Consider the following 16351-nt stretch of genomic DNA (forward strand, 5'->3'; position numbering starts at 1 on the left):
GTGAGCGCCGGGACCACCCGGCGGCTCCCCGGCAGCTGCCGTGTCCCGCGAGCGGATTGGCCGATCGGTGAACCTTTCACCTTTTACCCGCCTCCCGCCGCCAATCGCGCGGCTCCTTTCACAGCTCGGCGATGGGGAGCGTGCGAGCTGCGCAGGGCGGAATTCTCGGAGCGGGCTTGCGTCGCGGGCGTTGGGCGGCCCTCGTTGGTATGGGCGGGAGGGCTGGGGGAGGTGCTCCGTTTGCGTAGGGCCGGCGGCGTAAGGAAGGGGGGGGGGCAGGCAGGGGGAGGCGGCCGCGCGGGGGCCCAGGTGAATGGAGGAACCTGACAGCCGGGGGCAGCGCGGCGGCGGCGGGCAAATGGCGGCGGCGGCGGCACAATGAGACGCGGCCTGTAGCGGGGGGACGCGCCGGGCCGCCTCCCGTCACGGCAGGTAGGAGATGGCGGCCGCGGCCCGGCCCCGCGGGTGCGTGAGGCGGGGGCCGCGCTCCGGCCCCTCGCGGCTTTGTCTGCGTGAGGGGGCCGGGGGGCAGGGGGCGCCGCTCCGGGGCGCTGCGTGAGGCGCTGTGCCCGCAGCACGGCCCCGCGCCGCTCTTCTCCTCCCCGACCGCTTGTAGAAGGGAAATGTAGCGGCAGGGCGGCGAAGGCGTGCCTGGTGCCGCGTGGTGCGGGGCTGAGAAAGGCCAGGAGGGGAAAAAGGCGTAGTTCTGCGCCGGGGTTGGCTGGTGCCGGGGGTAAAACTGGAAAAAGGGGTGAAGGAGTAGAAAATGCGCGGTGGTACTGACATCTGGGGGGTTTCTTAGTGTGTTATCGTCCCTCATAAATCGTTACTTCCAAAAACTAAATCACCAGTTCAGCAAACTTCAAATACTGAGAGTCTGGAGGTTGTTTGGCACTCTACGTTATGAGATACCAGCAGTCTTGTTTGGCACTTCAGGTCATTAGATATCAGCAATCTTTACATTAAGATACTGGACGTCAAGTTATGCTGTGAGCTAAAGCGCTGCAAGTTGTAGGTTTGATGGTGATGACCACTTTTAAAGGAACAAGGGAAAAAGGAAAATCAAACCAGAAATAACTTTCTAGACACTCTTTTCTTTATCTTACCTTATGCTTTTTGTTTTGCTGTACAAACCATTCTGGGTGCTGTGTTGAAGTGCAAGCTGCATGTATATCTTTGGTAAGTTGAGTGTGTGGGTTTTTTTTTTTTTGTAACCAGTTGACATAGACACAAACTGGAATGATTTCTAATATGCCACAATTTTTCTAAATCTTACAATGAAGAGCAGCCTTCCCCTTGTCTGTGTCTCCAGGATACATTGTAGTCTTCATAACTACAAAAGGTTTGGAGATATTCCTGGATGTTTGCAACTGGAAGGTGATTATGTGTATATAATCATTGGACTGCTACGTCATTATTTATTAATGTATTGGGTTAAAAAGCTGTGTATTCAGAATATACCTGTGTATTCAGAAGTGCCAAGCTGTGAATTAGCTACTGCTCTTTATGAAAGTGTCTTGGTGATGCTTCAGTTCTGTGCAAGTGGCAGCCCAGTACTCACCAATCAAAAAGTTTATTAAAAAAAAAGTTGGAATTAAGAATTAAAAGAAAATAAGCTGGCATCATTATGACAGCTTAATTCCTTGTTTGGCCATATATTTAATGCTAAATGCAGTTTGGGTATCTTTCCTGTCTCTCTCTTCTACATCAAAAAGGCTATGTTAGGCTAAAAAAAAAAAAAAAAAGGGTAGTGGTAAAGTTGACTAGGACTTTTCACCTGGGGAAAGAGTCCCCAGAGGAGGGGTAAGGGGCATTGTGCAGTAACCTTTTGAAAAAAAAAAAAAGTTTTTGAAAGGTTACTGTAGTTTACAGATTTAAAACAAATGGAAGGGATCACTGCTTTATGTCATGGGTAACTAAAATACCTGGTGCATCATATTAGGAATGCCAAAAGTGTACCTGAAAAATGAAACAGTTAAGTTGTAGGGGAGAGGAAGAACCAATCAAACACAGAAGTATCTTCTCAGACTCAGCAAACATCAAGGTGACTGGTCAGTGAAGGTAAATTACGTAAATTCAAGGCTTCCCTTAGTATTATACACCTTTGTATATGTCCTCCATTGGATACTGGCAGAGGGAGGCCAACAAGCTGGAAAGATACTTTATCTGACATACCATACAAACCTTTTTATAGGAGTTATACTTTGCTTCTGAGATCTATCTTAATGCCCTGTAGATTAGGGGAAGAAAAAAAAAGCAGAATCTACAGTTTAAAAAAAAACCAACCAAACAAAAAACATCACTTTTGTGTATTCTATACACTTCCTGTTTCAAAAAATTGTGAGGTCCTTTTTCCTTGACACAAAGTTGCTTCAGGTGCACCTTATTACAGAGTTTGAGTACTGGTGCTTTGCCCACATACACTTTCTGTATGTGCATTGATCTGTAACTGAATGCAAATTACTGGGAAAAAAAAAAGCATTTTTATCCTTTTTAGTAAAGCAAGGAGCAACCTAGTAAAATGGATATGGTGAATGTGGAGTTGACTTATTTTCTCTTTGGGTAAGCTGTGGAACGTGAGTGAGAGCAAGTGTTCAAGAAGATTTTTAGAAAGGATCGTACACTTAAGGACGAGCATTATAGAGTGATGAGCATTGCAGCACTAAGACTACAGACTACTTTTATTTATGGCCTAATCTAATCTATCAAGCATCAAAACATACTTGGACATGGGTTATACCATTATTTCATAATTACTGGAGAGAAAATCTAGTTTTCTTTTTTTTTCGTGCAGTTGGTGTGGTACAAACTGCGGATATGGAGCTTGATAGGTTGCTGGCAGAGCAGTGAGGTGGCTGCTGTGCTCCACTTCCCTACTGTCGTAATGGCTCGCTGTGTAGCTACTGACCATCTGTGTCCCGTCACCTTTGTATTTCAGTAGTAATTTCTTCATACTGATAGCACAGAAATTATTTTACACCCTCTGACTCCCAGCTTCCCTCTCTCAGAAGTGGCTCTTTTTTAAGTTAAGTAAAAGGGTAATTGTAGTACTGTACAGAGCAGTGACCTCTGTATAATTGTGTGCAATGTGCTTTTTGAACATGCTATCTTGAAGGCAAATAATAAGTAAAGGAAAATGATGCTTTCTTCACTCCATCCAGACTTCTTTCTTCATCCTTCAGCCTTTCATGCCTTCTGTGTGGATTGTGATAAGCCAGAAGAGAAACCTGATACAGAGTAAAAACTAAAACTTCACTTTTTAGCTGAAGTTACTGCAATCTTTGGTTTGAATTCAAAGCTTTGGTGTTCAAGCTGTGCTGAACATCTGAAGAGAAGGGCAGGTGTAGGAATGCCATTAAATAACCTAACAGATGGAATCTATGGGACACAGCAGCATGCAACTTTAATAAAGTATGCTTTGATACCCTGTTAGGTGAGGTGAACTCTTGGTTTTGGTAGTTCTTCTATGCCTTACCTTCTGATGTCACAGATATTTAACTTTGAACTTAAACAGTGTATCTCAAACTCTCTTGTTATTTCTGCTCTTTACTGCAGACTGGGTTAGTTAAAGAACTTTTCCCTGATATTTCTTACCTTCAAATTGCTGCAGTGTCTGGACTTGTGAAGTGGAGAACTGAAGCTAACATTAGTGATTTTACTTGCACAGTTACACAGCTTTTGTGCAGGAATGTTGGAGATGTTGAAATGGCCTTCTCTGGTGGGAAAAGAAGGAAGAGCAATATTCTCCAACTTTTCCTTGCATTTTTTCCTTGCAACTACTGAAGCCTGGGGTCTTTTGTACCTGTTGTTGCGGCTTTTATGTAGCTGCATATACACAAATCTGCAGTTTTTTTTTTTTTTTTTTTGACTGAGCCAGTGGGACAGGTCAGTCCCTTCTAACCAAGGCAATAGAACCAAAATCATTCTCTTCATCCTTGCAAATTCAAGAGTCTTGTAGAAAAGCTTTGCTCTGCTTTTTTCTGTTTATGTCCATCACTTAGCACTCACTGCAAACGCTGCCATGTAAGGTGTAATAATCAGTTCCTGCCCGTGTTTTGCATCTTTTTTTGTCATTCATAAAGGATCAGTTCCTTAACTGAGTTCACCAAATAAGTATGTGTTTGTGTCTGAGATGCAGTGGGATCACTGCTGGGAATAGAGGTGGACAGGTTGGGACTATTTCAGTTGGCCTTGTGGGTTTTTAGAGTATTTTTGTGAATCACTGAGTGTCTTTGTTTCTTTTCTATTTTTTCTTTACCATTTGCGTACACAAGAAAATCCCCAACCCTTACTGTTAAAAAATTAAGACCTGGTTTCCAGTGCCTGTCTCTCTTTTGGAGTCTCTTATTCCTGATAAAATATCAACCCATGTAGAGTTTCCTCAGCAGAGATACTAAAACCTGACTGGGTAGCAGTAAACATTGTCTCCTTGAAAATTCAAGAATTAACGATTAAAAAAATAATCTTTATGAAAGCTGGCTGGAGTTTTAGACCTACTTGCTGATAACATAAATGTCTGTTCCCAATAGGAAGAGAGGCAAATACAGGTTGTTTTCTGAAGTTAACTTGTTTGACTCCATTGAGCTGATTTGACTATGCAAACGTGTGTGGGCTGGCTAACTTTGCAATTCATGTTTCTTTTTCATTTGCAACAGCCTCCCTCCCTCACCTCTAATCTAGATCAAGTTTCTTACAGCTTTCTTGTAACTGTTGATGGCTCTTTTGGCTGTGTTCTTTCTTCAAGAAGAAGTGAACAATAAGTCTGCTTCATAGTTGATGCTTAGAAACTTCTAGAGGTGATCTGCAGTGGTCTAGAGTTAATTCAGGTATCTCTCTCTTTTTGGCCCATCCTCAGAGTTTAACTTTTTCAAGTGCTTAAATCAAGGACAAAATCAAGGACAGTTACTAGGTGTTTGTATTCCTTCTTTTTACATTAGGAGAATTAGATACATTTAAGCTGACTTGTTCTGGCTTTATAGAAGTTCAATCATCTCTGCGCTAACGTCCTTATTGTTAAAGATGACCAAGTATAATTATTCTCAAGTGAGACTCTTAGTTCCTTGCTTAAGTTTTGTATTTCTGAGTGGCCAAATTTGTCTGCCTTGCCATCTTCATGGTGACTAGCTAGTAGGTTTTTCTTTGTGGAAGAGGACATAAGGGAAAGCAAAGCAAATGTATTCAATACAACTGAGTTTTAGCCTCAGTGTTTTTTTTTTTCTTTTTCTTTTTTTCCCTCTGGTTACCTACAACCTTTTGCCACCATGGCACTGAAGTTAAATGCCTGTATTGCTGATCTGCTCTGTGAAGTTATTAATCAGGAAGTGATATGATCTCTTGGGAAGACTTGGGGTGGACAGCACATGCCCCTCCCATTACTGAAGATCACTTTTAGTTACTATTGCTGTCTGACTTAGTACTGTCAAAATGATCTCCAAGGCCTTAGAAGCTGAATAGTGAAGGTGGATAATGGGCATGATAAAGTACGCCACTTGAAAAACAAAGCTTGATTAGAACCCTTGTTTCTGCCATGTGCTCTATGAGTCCCTGGGAGGATCTGTATGTATTTCGTACTTATTTATTGTTCTTACTACTAATGTTTTCTTGTTTCTGTGGTGCTAAACAAGGAGAGAATTGACCTGAGGAAATGAATAGTTTCAACCTGGAGTCAACTTGAATGGCAGAGACTGTAAGACGACAGTGACACGAGCATGTTACTAAGAGCCTGGGGGTTATTTTTCCCTTTCTCATTATTTCTACAGTTATTCTAAGCAAGGCCTGTGTTTTCTATTCGCTTGGGAAAATTCAGCAGGATCCCAGGGACCTCATTTTAATTTTTTACTACTTGTAATGAATTTTTTCCTTTCTTCATTGCTCTAAATAATAATGAACTCTGTCAACGTGAGCCTCCTGAATTGACTTATTTTGACACTGAAGAAACATAGAAAGCTGTAATTGGCACTGCAAGAGAAAGTTGCATATTTGTATGCTTTCAAGGATTATAAATAATTAAGAAATGTATACTCAGCTATTCAAGTCCATATGATTATATGCTGAATACATCAGTTGATTTGTTTACTGTGTAATCAGAAAGACTACAATTTAGTGAAATCTTTCTCTGAAGAAGTGTGACTAGAATGTGCGCTACAGAATTCCTGTCCTGGGATTTGAGAGGAAAGAGCTTGAGCTGACACAGACAGAGCTCCGGAGGAGGAGGTGTAGGTTTTATGAAGGTAATGTACAACCTAGGCCTGCATTTTTACCTTGAAGTCATTCATTGAAAAAAGCCTGGGAGAATGCCAAAAACATTTATGAGCTCCCTGGGTCTTTGAAAGACATACAATCAACTTCTAGGAGATGAGTAATTTTCCCTATGGTAATCTTTGCCTAGTTAATGCTCTGCTGTGTAGAGATTGAGATGTGAAACCTGCCTTGATTAATACTGAACTTTCTGGAAAGTGGTCTTCTTAAGCCTGTGTTACTTACATAGAATAGAAGATGAGTTTTCAGTAACAAAATCTGTGAAATTGTCCACGAACAGTGTTTTATCTCAGTGGGTGAGGGCGTGCAACAAACTGCTGGATGATTTCAGGGCATGTAGTGACTGGCATAATGATGAAGCAGGTGCTGATTTCTGGCAAGCATTTGGAGTAATGTGCCAATAATGCTACTAATGTATACATTGACTGCCAGCTATTAACAGTTGTTAGAATTCTTATATCTGGTCATTCTGTTACTGCTGTCTGCTGCCACTTGATGTTTTCTTTTGTTGCATTCAATTAAGTGTTTTTGGACTGCAGAGCAAGAAGTTTTGTTGCTGGAATTTTAGGTTTCTTGTCATTTAGTATAACACAGGTCAGCAACAGTTGGCAATAAAGAAGTTGGTCTCTCTTTTTGAGTGACAGTCAAAAACCTCTTGAACCCAATTTGCTTGTTTTCTGTCACATAGACCATATGATGGCTGTCAAAACGGATGACAACTGTCTCCTCATGCCAGCTCTAATACTCATCTGACACCCCCACACACTTGATTTCTGCTGGTTCAGCAAGCACAAGCTTGCCTAGGTAAAGGAGAAAAATGACATGGTTAGGGAGCTGAACTATTTTTTCCATGTTAGACAAATGCCACAGCTGTTTAGAGAAGGGAAGGAGCAGTGAGAAGAGCAGGGTTCTTCCATCTAGCACTAGGTTGCCATGGGATTAGATTGGTGGTCTCATGAGGTCTCATCCCAAAATACTACCCTCCACTTCATTGTCTTCCCTACTGAATCAGTGAATACTTCCATTCTATGTGAATATTGATTTCTCACATGTTAATTAACAAGTTGTTTCGTATTTTTTTCAACATTCCACTTTCTCACTTTTCTTAACTGTTATAATTGGATGCGTTATTACAGCTATTGTATGGGTTTTGTGTAGAAAATCAGCTGGGGTGAATATAGGATATGAGCCAAAGTGTGGGGGCGGGAGTGTGGGGTGTGAAAGCTTATGGTGTGGAAAGTCTAATGGATTCAAACCTCCACTTAATGACATTTCTTTACTGAATAATATTATGAGGTTTCAGCAGCTTTTAAACAAAGATAATACCACCAGAAAATGGTAGCAAGATGGAACACCTGTGCTGTAGCTTATTAGCTTTGGAAAACTCAGGTCCAAACTTATGGCTTGTATAAAACCTGTCACTTCTCTCTAGTGGTAGTATAGAGTGATTCTGTAATTCAGGAGCTATTCAAGAAAGTGGTTTAAGTTTTAGAACATCTCTTCCTGTTTTCATCAAACAGTGATTGTGTATTCCAGGATAGTAGTAAAATTAAATACAAATCAAAGTCTAATAACTTGAAGATTAGTGTTTTCCTTTACGCTGTTTCACATTCTTCTGAAACTTTGATATATATTTTTTTAATCTTTGGTTAGCCTTAGGAGCTTTTAGAAACAGAGTGGTTAGGTTTCAGCAAGGGAAGGGCAAAACATTGTCTTGACTCTATCTATATATATTGATATAAAAATCTAGCCTGTTTACTGCCAGCATGATAGAGATTTGTAATCCTTAGTCTGAAATCAAAGCTTTAGGACCCCACACTATTTACAACATAAATCTTTAAATACTTCTGAACTTCTCACATAATTAACAGGTTGAAGTAGTTGGAAAAGGCAAGTCACTTTTGTAAGCCAGGAAAACTTTCTGATTTTTCTTTTTTCCCCTCAATTTGAGTAATGATCTGTAAAACTAGATGGAAGGTAGAGATTAGGCTATACAAGTTATCCAGGCTGTGTTTTTCTGTGTTTTTCTGAGTTACTCTTGGTTTAGGGGTGAACATTGACTGCAGTTTTTAAAAAAAAAAAAAAAAAAAAAAGCATTAAATTTACTGGCAATAGTACAATTAAGATGCATCAAAACTCTGAGCAAGAATGTCCAGAAAAACAGAGTGACTTTCACTCTTTGGTTTTCCACACTTAAAGTAGGTGCTAAACTTTTCTATCCTACTAGATTTATGGGGTAAAGAGTACCTATCAGTTTCAATTAACAGACATGCTACTCAGAATATCATTTCACTATGTATAATTTTCATTTGAAATTGTAGACAATAATTAATACGGGAGTATTTGCAGTTGGTGTTATGATACTGTCTAGAGGGTTAACTAAAAAGACAAAAACTTAACTTTTAAAGAAAATTAAATATTTTATACTTTTTATTCTAACTAGGTGTTGCATGACCATGGAGGTAATACTCAAAACAGTAAATTCTTTTTCCAGTTAAGCATCTGAGGTGCACTGGCTCCTCATGTATGCCAGGCTGTATGTAGTTTGATATGCATTTGATTTGCCATTTCTGCCTAGGAAGAAAATGTGTGTGTCTTAATGATACTTGCTACGAGGCTTTGAGTGCAAGCGTTTCTGAAGCTGTGTGGTGTATTAGGGAAACTGCTTCATCGAAGAAACAGCTTTCTTCTGTGTGACTTTATTACTGATAGATCTGGTCACAAATTACCTGGAAATCGTTATGCTGGCATTAGACAGAGTTGGAGGCAGCATGTGGGTTGAAGAGTGAATACAAGAGGGATGTTCTTGTATGTATGGCAGTCCCTATTCAATGTGTGTTAAGCTGACAAGAGGATAGTGTTTTGTCTCACTGCTGAGTGAAAATGGAAGAGAAGTGATGACAAAAATACGGGAGACACTTCATATTTCCATACCAGGGATATCACGTTTCCTTTGTATGTATTCTAGAAAACTTTGACTGTACAACCAGACACGGACTTGCATGAGAGTATTTGAGAGCTAAAATGAAATACCACTGGTGAAAGTAAGATGTGTTAAACCTGCATATGTTCTGTGTTTAATCCTAATTGAAGAAAAGTAGTAGGGTCACTCTCCTCAGTGACAGCTTGCCTGTAAGGGTTTAATTCACTTATACTTTCCAAATTAACTTCATTGTCTTGATTGATTAGACTCACTTTCTCTAAGGTCTTATCTGCCCAGCAGTGTCACAGTTCTAGTGACTGTAACTTTGCAATTTCATTTCAAAACTCCTTATTACAGATAGTCAAGGCTGAAATCTACAGGTTGTTTTTTTCCTCAGTTTTAGTGTATGTTTGGAAGATGCTGAAATAGCTCAAATTGTAAATTTTGAAAATGGCCATCTTTTGTATACATTATATGTAGTTAGAGAAAAAAGAGCTTGAGTGTCAGAATTGTATTCCACGTTCAGCAGATGTTGGTCTAAGTATTTAAAGTAGTAAAACTAATCTCTGCATTTGTTCTAAATAACAGTACTTTTGATTTTTCTTACGCAAGAAAGGTATTGTAATTAATCTGTTTGCTAAAGAGAAGTCACATTTCCTCAGCTTTGTCTCCTTTAGAGTTAAGAAAGCAATTCAGAGGAAGAAGTGGAAAACATTTCAAATCTCCACTGAAAGTTAGGCACTACATTTGTGTAAATCATTCTGAAAGTCATACCACTCAGTTTTCTTCTTCTTGCAGCATGTTGGTGCATCTCTTCATGCCCACTCAAATAAGTCAGCTCATTAGCTGTAGGTGATAAAATCAAATTATTATTCAGTGAAATTAAAAGCCAGTTATACGTAAATATTTACATAAAGTTGTGTTTAATAATGCTTTAAAATAATTTGTATATAAGTGAGTTCTAAGTTCTTTCTAAATACACCACAATACATGTAATAGGCAGACAAACAAGCTGTTCTGCATAATGGAATAGACCAATTAACAAGGTAAATGAAGTAAATGTTAATAATAGTGCTAACAGTACCCTCCTAACTTATTGGAGGTTCATATTCATCAGTTCTAGACCCAGGTAATTAATATCAAATAAAGAAGTAATCCTTTCAAAGGAAACTTCAAAATCTAAATGAGTTTTTAACTGATTATTTAAAGTTTCCTAGTAAAAGTCAATATTGAATTAAGGGGTGTTAATGTTGTGGATTTAATCAGACCTGCTGTATTGGGATGTTGTGGTGGAATAATTATTCTGCCTTAATGTGTATTATTCCCTTGCTTTTAAATGTCTTTTATTTGGTGTCTTTTGGCTTTCAGTATTTTTTTAATTTGAGAAGGAATATCTCTTCTTGAAAGTTTTGCTTGCATTCATGTTTTTCTCCTTTTATTCTGGAAACTTGTTTCTTTCCTTTAATTCCTTCATACCTAGATTGAGCTTTCATTGTTCTTTGTCACTTAAATGCTGGCAGCATTTCTTCTGATACTGCCTAAAAGGTTGTGTTTGTTCCAGCTGCTGCTCCTTCCACCCCCTTGCATGCTGCTTCATGGATCTCTTTAGTCTGGATTGGATTGTCCTCTGGAGAGTTGTGTGCTCAGTCTGACCTATGGAATTGGTCATCTGCAGGGCATGGGGAGGATAAACGAGGGCAAGAAAATATTCCTCATCCAGTACTCATTGTTAAGTGAAAGTGTTGAAGCATTTGTAGAGCTGCCCAAGGGTCAGATAACAAAAGGTGTCGAGGAATGTTTCCACAATGTGCTGCCCTAAAATGAGTCATAAATGTCAAACACTGATTTTTTTCAACCCAAGTAGGAAGAATGATATGGTGATAAGTGCAAATTAGAGATTCACGTGTGAATCTGTTTTTTTCTCCAGAGTCAACATGGTGGAGATGTGTTCCACTCCTTACCTTTTCTCTTGTCTTTCCTCCCATGCTTCCAAGATTTCTGTAGTGAATATACCTGCTAAGCTGCCTCTTTTTTTTTTTTTTTTTTGGTAGGTCCTAATATATACAGAGTAGAAGCTTAGGACACCAGTGGAAAGGGGAGATAGTCCAAGCTCTGCTCATGCAGCTGCCAGGTGGACATCACAGAATTTGGATCTTTCTTTTTCTAAGACCTCTGAACTGACAAAATCACAAAAAATCTGAAGTTTTTTATTAATGACTACCTGCTGTTAGCTGCTTAATTGTGCTGGAATCAAGCAACCTGTAAAATGCTTGCTTATCCCCTAGCAATCAGATGATACTAAGCATAATTGTAGGTCGTTTGACAAATTCAGTGCAAGGTAGAACCGAGAATAGAGCAAAATCTACAATTTTATATCTAGCTATCTATATTTTAAAAACTCTTCTGAATTTGTATCTTTATGTTCTGCCCTGAAAATACAATTCTCAGCTGACTGAATTGTAGGACTATGCTTTAGTGCTACAGAGGAGAGAAATTCCATTTAACTGATGAATGTGGACCAAGATCCTGTAGGTATGTCTGTCTTTCCAGTGCAATATTGTATCTGTTATTCAGGCTAGATCTGGAACTGAAAGAACTCGATGAATATATTAATTCTCAGCTCCCCTGGGCAGAAGGGTTAATTGCCAGCTGGAGTACTACAGTGTTATATTGCTTCCAGAACCCAAACTAACATTGGAAACTCAATTGCACCATTTACTGGGATTTAGCTGCTTTAAAACACTATTTCTCAGCCCTGAATGGCTTTATGTAAGAATATAGAAAAAGTGGAATCGTTTAGCAAAATTCCTTTAATTTTGCTTTCTAACATGCCTCAATCACTAAATGAGTTGATGCATTATTCAGTAATAGCTTTGATATCTGGAACCTCTCTGTTATGTTCATAGTTGGGTAATGCTTTTGTTTATCGGTAGGGATTGCTTCCACTCCAGTTTTGAGAAGTAAAAGGTAAATATATGCTTATCTTCCCTATTTTTTTAATGGCTCGTGTAGGTAGTAGCAAAACAGCTTATTTCAGTTTTTGAAGCTCTTTTATTATTCAGCAAGGAGGAGCAGCTTAGTTACTTTTTTTGGTAAGCTGCATAGTGTAAGTACACATTACTATATTTGTGATGTACAAAGCTAACATGAAAAATTGGACTAATGCTGCATTGGATTAGAAAGATTCTTCCCTATAATGTAGACTTGGCATTAGGCAAAAATACTTGCTAACCTGCACACGAACAAAGAAATCTCTCACAGATACCTATTTTATCTGCATAATTTTTTTGTCACCTTGTATTCATTCTCTTCCTGTGGAAGATTCACAGATGGCTGACTCCAGACCAGGTCTGTTCTCTGATTTGTGTGCGTGGGCTCCGAGTGCTACTGCTGCTTCGCAACATCAGCACTGCAGTTAGGGCACCCTCACGATGAACAGGGCACTTCCAAATTTCACTGATGTGTTTGGCTTTATATCTGTTTGACCTTCTTCTGTCTTTCGTAGTTAATGAGAGAGTGAAAGGTATTTAGAGGAGGAGGGGGGCTTTAAATTTTAAGCTTGTTACTGTTAGGCATCTGTGATCCCATGCATAGTGCACAAGAAAGTGTTCCAGTTGTATTTTGTGCATCTTAAATATTTTTATTTTTCAAAGTCACTGGTAAGACAATATTTACTCTCCTAAGAGATTTCTATTTGAGACAAGTGATGAATAAAGACGTCTTTCTTTTTTCTTTTTCATTGAAAAACTGAAGTTATAGAGCACAAGATAATATTTACAAACCATTGCAGTTTTTCTTACCTCAGATTCAGGACTAAAACAAAACATGTCTTGTCCTGCGCTGCTATTTTTTGCCACTTTATCTTTGCTAAGGACTTCAGCTGTCCTATTGCCATCTTTTCATCAAGTAATTTTTTAAAAATTATCTAAATTGGTTTCTCGTTGCTGGTTATTTTTGAGAACCAACAGTACTACAAACAACCTGTGATGCAAAAATACTGTACAAAACTTCTAGCTTCATAATGTTAAAATGTAATTTTAAAGGCTTCTTTGAATGCCAGGCAGTAAGCAAATATATGTGCCTTTTTGGACAACGTTGAAAAGTGATCAATGCATTAAAATAACTAAAAATGACTAATTCATTATAACTTGCTGAAGTCTTATTCTTAACTTTTTTAACTGTAAATAATGTAAAAGTTATTAAGTTCTGATTTATATGCATATATTTATACGGAGGGAATAGCATTATCTATAAAATGCAGTAGCTTTTAGTGCAATGTTCATTGTATTCCAGGTATGTAGCTGCTTAAGGGCTGAGACCCAGTCCTTCTGTAGGATATAAAAGCCACTGCTTTCCCAAGGATTGCAATGTTTTCAGTGTGACTCAAATAGAAAGCAGTAATAACTACTGTTAAATGAAAGGTTATTTCAATTCTTAGAAAATTAAAAATATTTGGAATCCATGTGAAGTGCTTCATGGTGTGCAAAGTTTTTTGGTGTTGATTTTGCACTGCACTTGGTGATTTGAGATTATCATCCAGGTAATTGTTAGCCTTGTTGATTCTCAGCTCTTCATGCACGAAATGGCTTTATAAAAATTTTTATTTTTCTTGTGCTTTGCACAGTAAGTTGGTTAGCCAAATGTGTAAATTACTTCCTTTTCTAAAGATCTTTTCCATTTGGTAATTTGTTCAGATAAAGTAATTCAGATAAAAAAATATTATTCAGCTTTGCACGTGTATTCTTGTTCGGCAGTGGGGAATTCTGTTCCTCATATTTTATGTGAGTGCACTTGAAACACTTAAGATTCCAGAGAGTGTTTTCATCTACACCTTTAGACGTTATTATATAGTTTGTTTAAAATAAATACGTAAAAATTGGCAGGCATATAGAAGTGTCTTACAGATTATGCTGGTTTTTCTTCAGTAAAATGAATTAAAATGAATGAAGTCTTTCCCCTACCCTCCCTGTCCCCCCTTTTCTTCCTCCTATCTGAAGATACCTGTCTGGAGATTGGATTCCCTGGCATCTGAGAAGGTATGGTGGGGTGTTTTTTGTTTTTGAGGCAAGAAAACATTAAGACGTTAATGCAAAAAGACATCAAAGGTTTCTTAATTTGGGGAGTGTTAGTTGGCTGTCTTTATACTATATTTTTATGAACTTAATGTTGATTCTATCCCAGCTTCACATAAAAGAAAATTCCAGCACTGTGCCCACAGGTAGTTGGCCAGGAAAGAGTGTATACAGACCTGTAGTGTGATCAGTGAGCAGCTTTTCTTTTTCAGGAAAACAGATTAAAAAACACAAAGCCCAAAATGTAATTAAATAGTGTACTAATCAGTATGTAATACTTCAATATTTTGTGTGTTTCGTTAGGATGAGTTAATTTGCACTATTAATTTCCCCAAATTAATTTGCATATTATTAAGCCTACTATTTCCATACTGAATTTCAGGTGGTAGATGAATTAATATTATAATCAGTGCTATGAGATCTGAACTTTCATTTAGACTGTCAGTGAAAATTGTAGAAGATGGCTTAAAAACCCAGATATCCATAGATTTTTTTTTGCATTGTGACGCTAGTAACTTCAGAGACCTCTTGTATTGTAGAACTCTGTTAGTAACTTTGGATGTTCTGGCAGAGAAAGAACAGAAAACTGTCAAACACCTGTGTTTTGGGGAGCTTGACTTTTTGCCACATGGGGAGGAAGGATTTATGTTTTTGTTTACGCAAATAACAGGCTTGAAATCCCCACGTGGGGTTATATTCAGGGGGCAGCTGCTGCTTTTACTTACCATAAGCAAGAATAATTGGTGCTTTGGAACTGTACTTGCCTCACAGCTTGCCCCTGGGCTGGGGAAAAGAGAAATCCCTGCCCTAAGGTCTGCTTAATTGCCTTCCTGTCAAAACATACACTTGCCTGAGAGGCTTAAATGTAACCTTTAGCTAAATTAAATAATTGCCAGTAAATAATTTGCTACCCAAGTAAAGGACCACATGATAGATAAATTCATTGATATGTTTGACTATATTTTCTTGTGATATTGATGTAATAATATACTGAAGTTCATAGATCCTACTTCATGTAGTTAACTGTGATTTTTAAATGGGCAAGTTTTCAAATAGTAGCATGAAAAAAAAAGGCAAGTATTACATGGAGTAATTTGACTTTAATTGTGAAATCTATTAAATGTTTCAGTGTTCTTACAGTTGGCTTCGCATTTAGAGGTGTTCTGAGTATTTTTTTTTTTTTTTCCCCAGACTTCCATGGAGAAGGCTTAGTTCCACAGATGCTAAAAGTATTTTGTTTTGGAGTCAATCTGAGGTAGTATGCAGTTTGTACTGGGGTTCCTGACTAGCTGTGTTTGCAGTAAGAAAAAGAAAAGAAAAATACTTGAAATACAAGGTTGCTGGGATAATGCATTGCAGAGAAGGCTGACTCCCACTTGGTACTGACTCCACTTCATAACATGTACACACAGAGGATGCCAGCCCAGAGGGCTTTCTCTTAACCATAATAGTGGTTTTTACCCTCTTATGCTGCAGGGTTTTGAATCGTGCTACAATGCGTTTGTGTTTTCATGAAGGTGGTTCACCCCATAGCTCTCTTGTGAGCTTCAGTCTGATTGCTTAGATCCTGCAAGAAAAGAAACTAATTTTCAAGCTGTTAACAGTTCATGAATAATAGTTTAATTAAGCATTGACATCGTAATTTGGACAGAAGTAATAGTTTAACTTCAAACTGTAGATGGTGATGGAGAGAGAATACTGATAATCTGTGTTTCAAATTCAGTCCATTGCCTGCTGTATGTCACCTGTTTTTTTGTTTATAATATTCCATTCTTCCATCCTCTAATTATTTTTTTTAAATAGCAACAGTTAGGTATCACATCAAGATAATTTACAAATACTGAATTATAAAACCACAGTATGAAAAAAACAAAAACCAAACCTGTTGATATATTCCTCTATGTACTACATGATACATTTGTTTACTTGTCTTTTCTGGAGTAGCAAATAGCCTACATACTTGAAGGTCTTGGCTGAGTTTGGCAGAGACTTGTCGCTTGCAGATTGCCAGGGCATCGGAGATCTGCAGGAGTAACTTGTGTCACTTCTTGGATGCTTTTTTTGACATCTTTATAGGACCTGATTTTTTTCCATGTTG

General features: G+C 38.4%; 1 protein-coding gene across 5 annotated transcripts in view; it reads left to right on the forward strand.

Annotated features, from left to right (window-relative positions):
* The first annotated feature begins 114 nt into the window (after positions 1 to 114).
* The window catches only part of DICER1 (dicer 1, ribonuclease III), a 69232-nt gene continuing 52995 nt past the window's right edge, over positions 115 to 16351 (forward strand). For 2 of the 5 annotated variants that reach the window (XM_082762313.1, XM_082762317.1), the window contains exon 1: positions 298 to 432. The gene's annotated coding sequence lies outside the window, so the exon portion shown is untranslated. Of the gene's footprint in view, positions 208 to 297; positions 433 to 14094; positions 14218 to 15444; positions 15509 to 16351 lie in introns of those variants that run through there. The other 3 variants (XM_082762315.1, XM_082762314.1, XM_082762316.1) reach the window with 3 other exon arrangements.

The sequence above is a fragment of the Aythya marila genome (genome assembly GCF_965140915.1).
Source record: "Aythya marila genome assembly, chromosome: 5".
Classification (NCBI taxonomy): Eukaryota; Metazoa; Chordata; class Aves; order Anseriformes; family Anatidae; genus Aythya; species Aythya marila.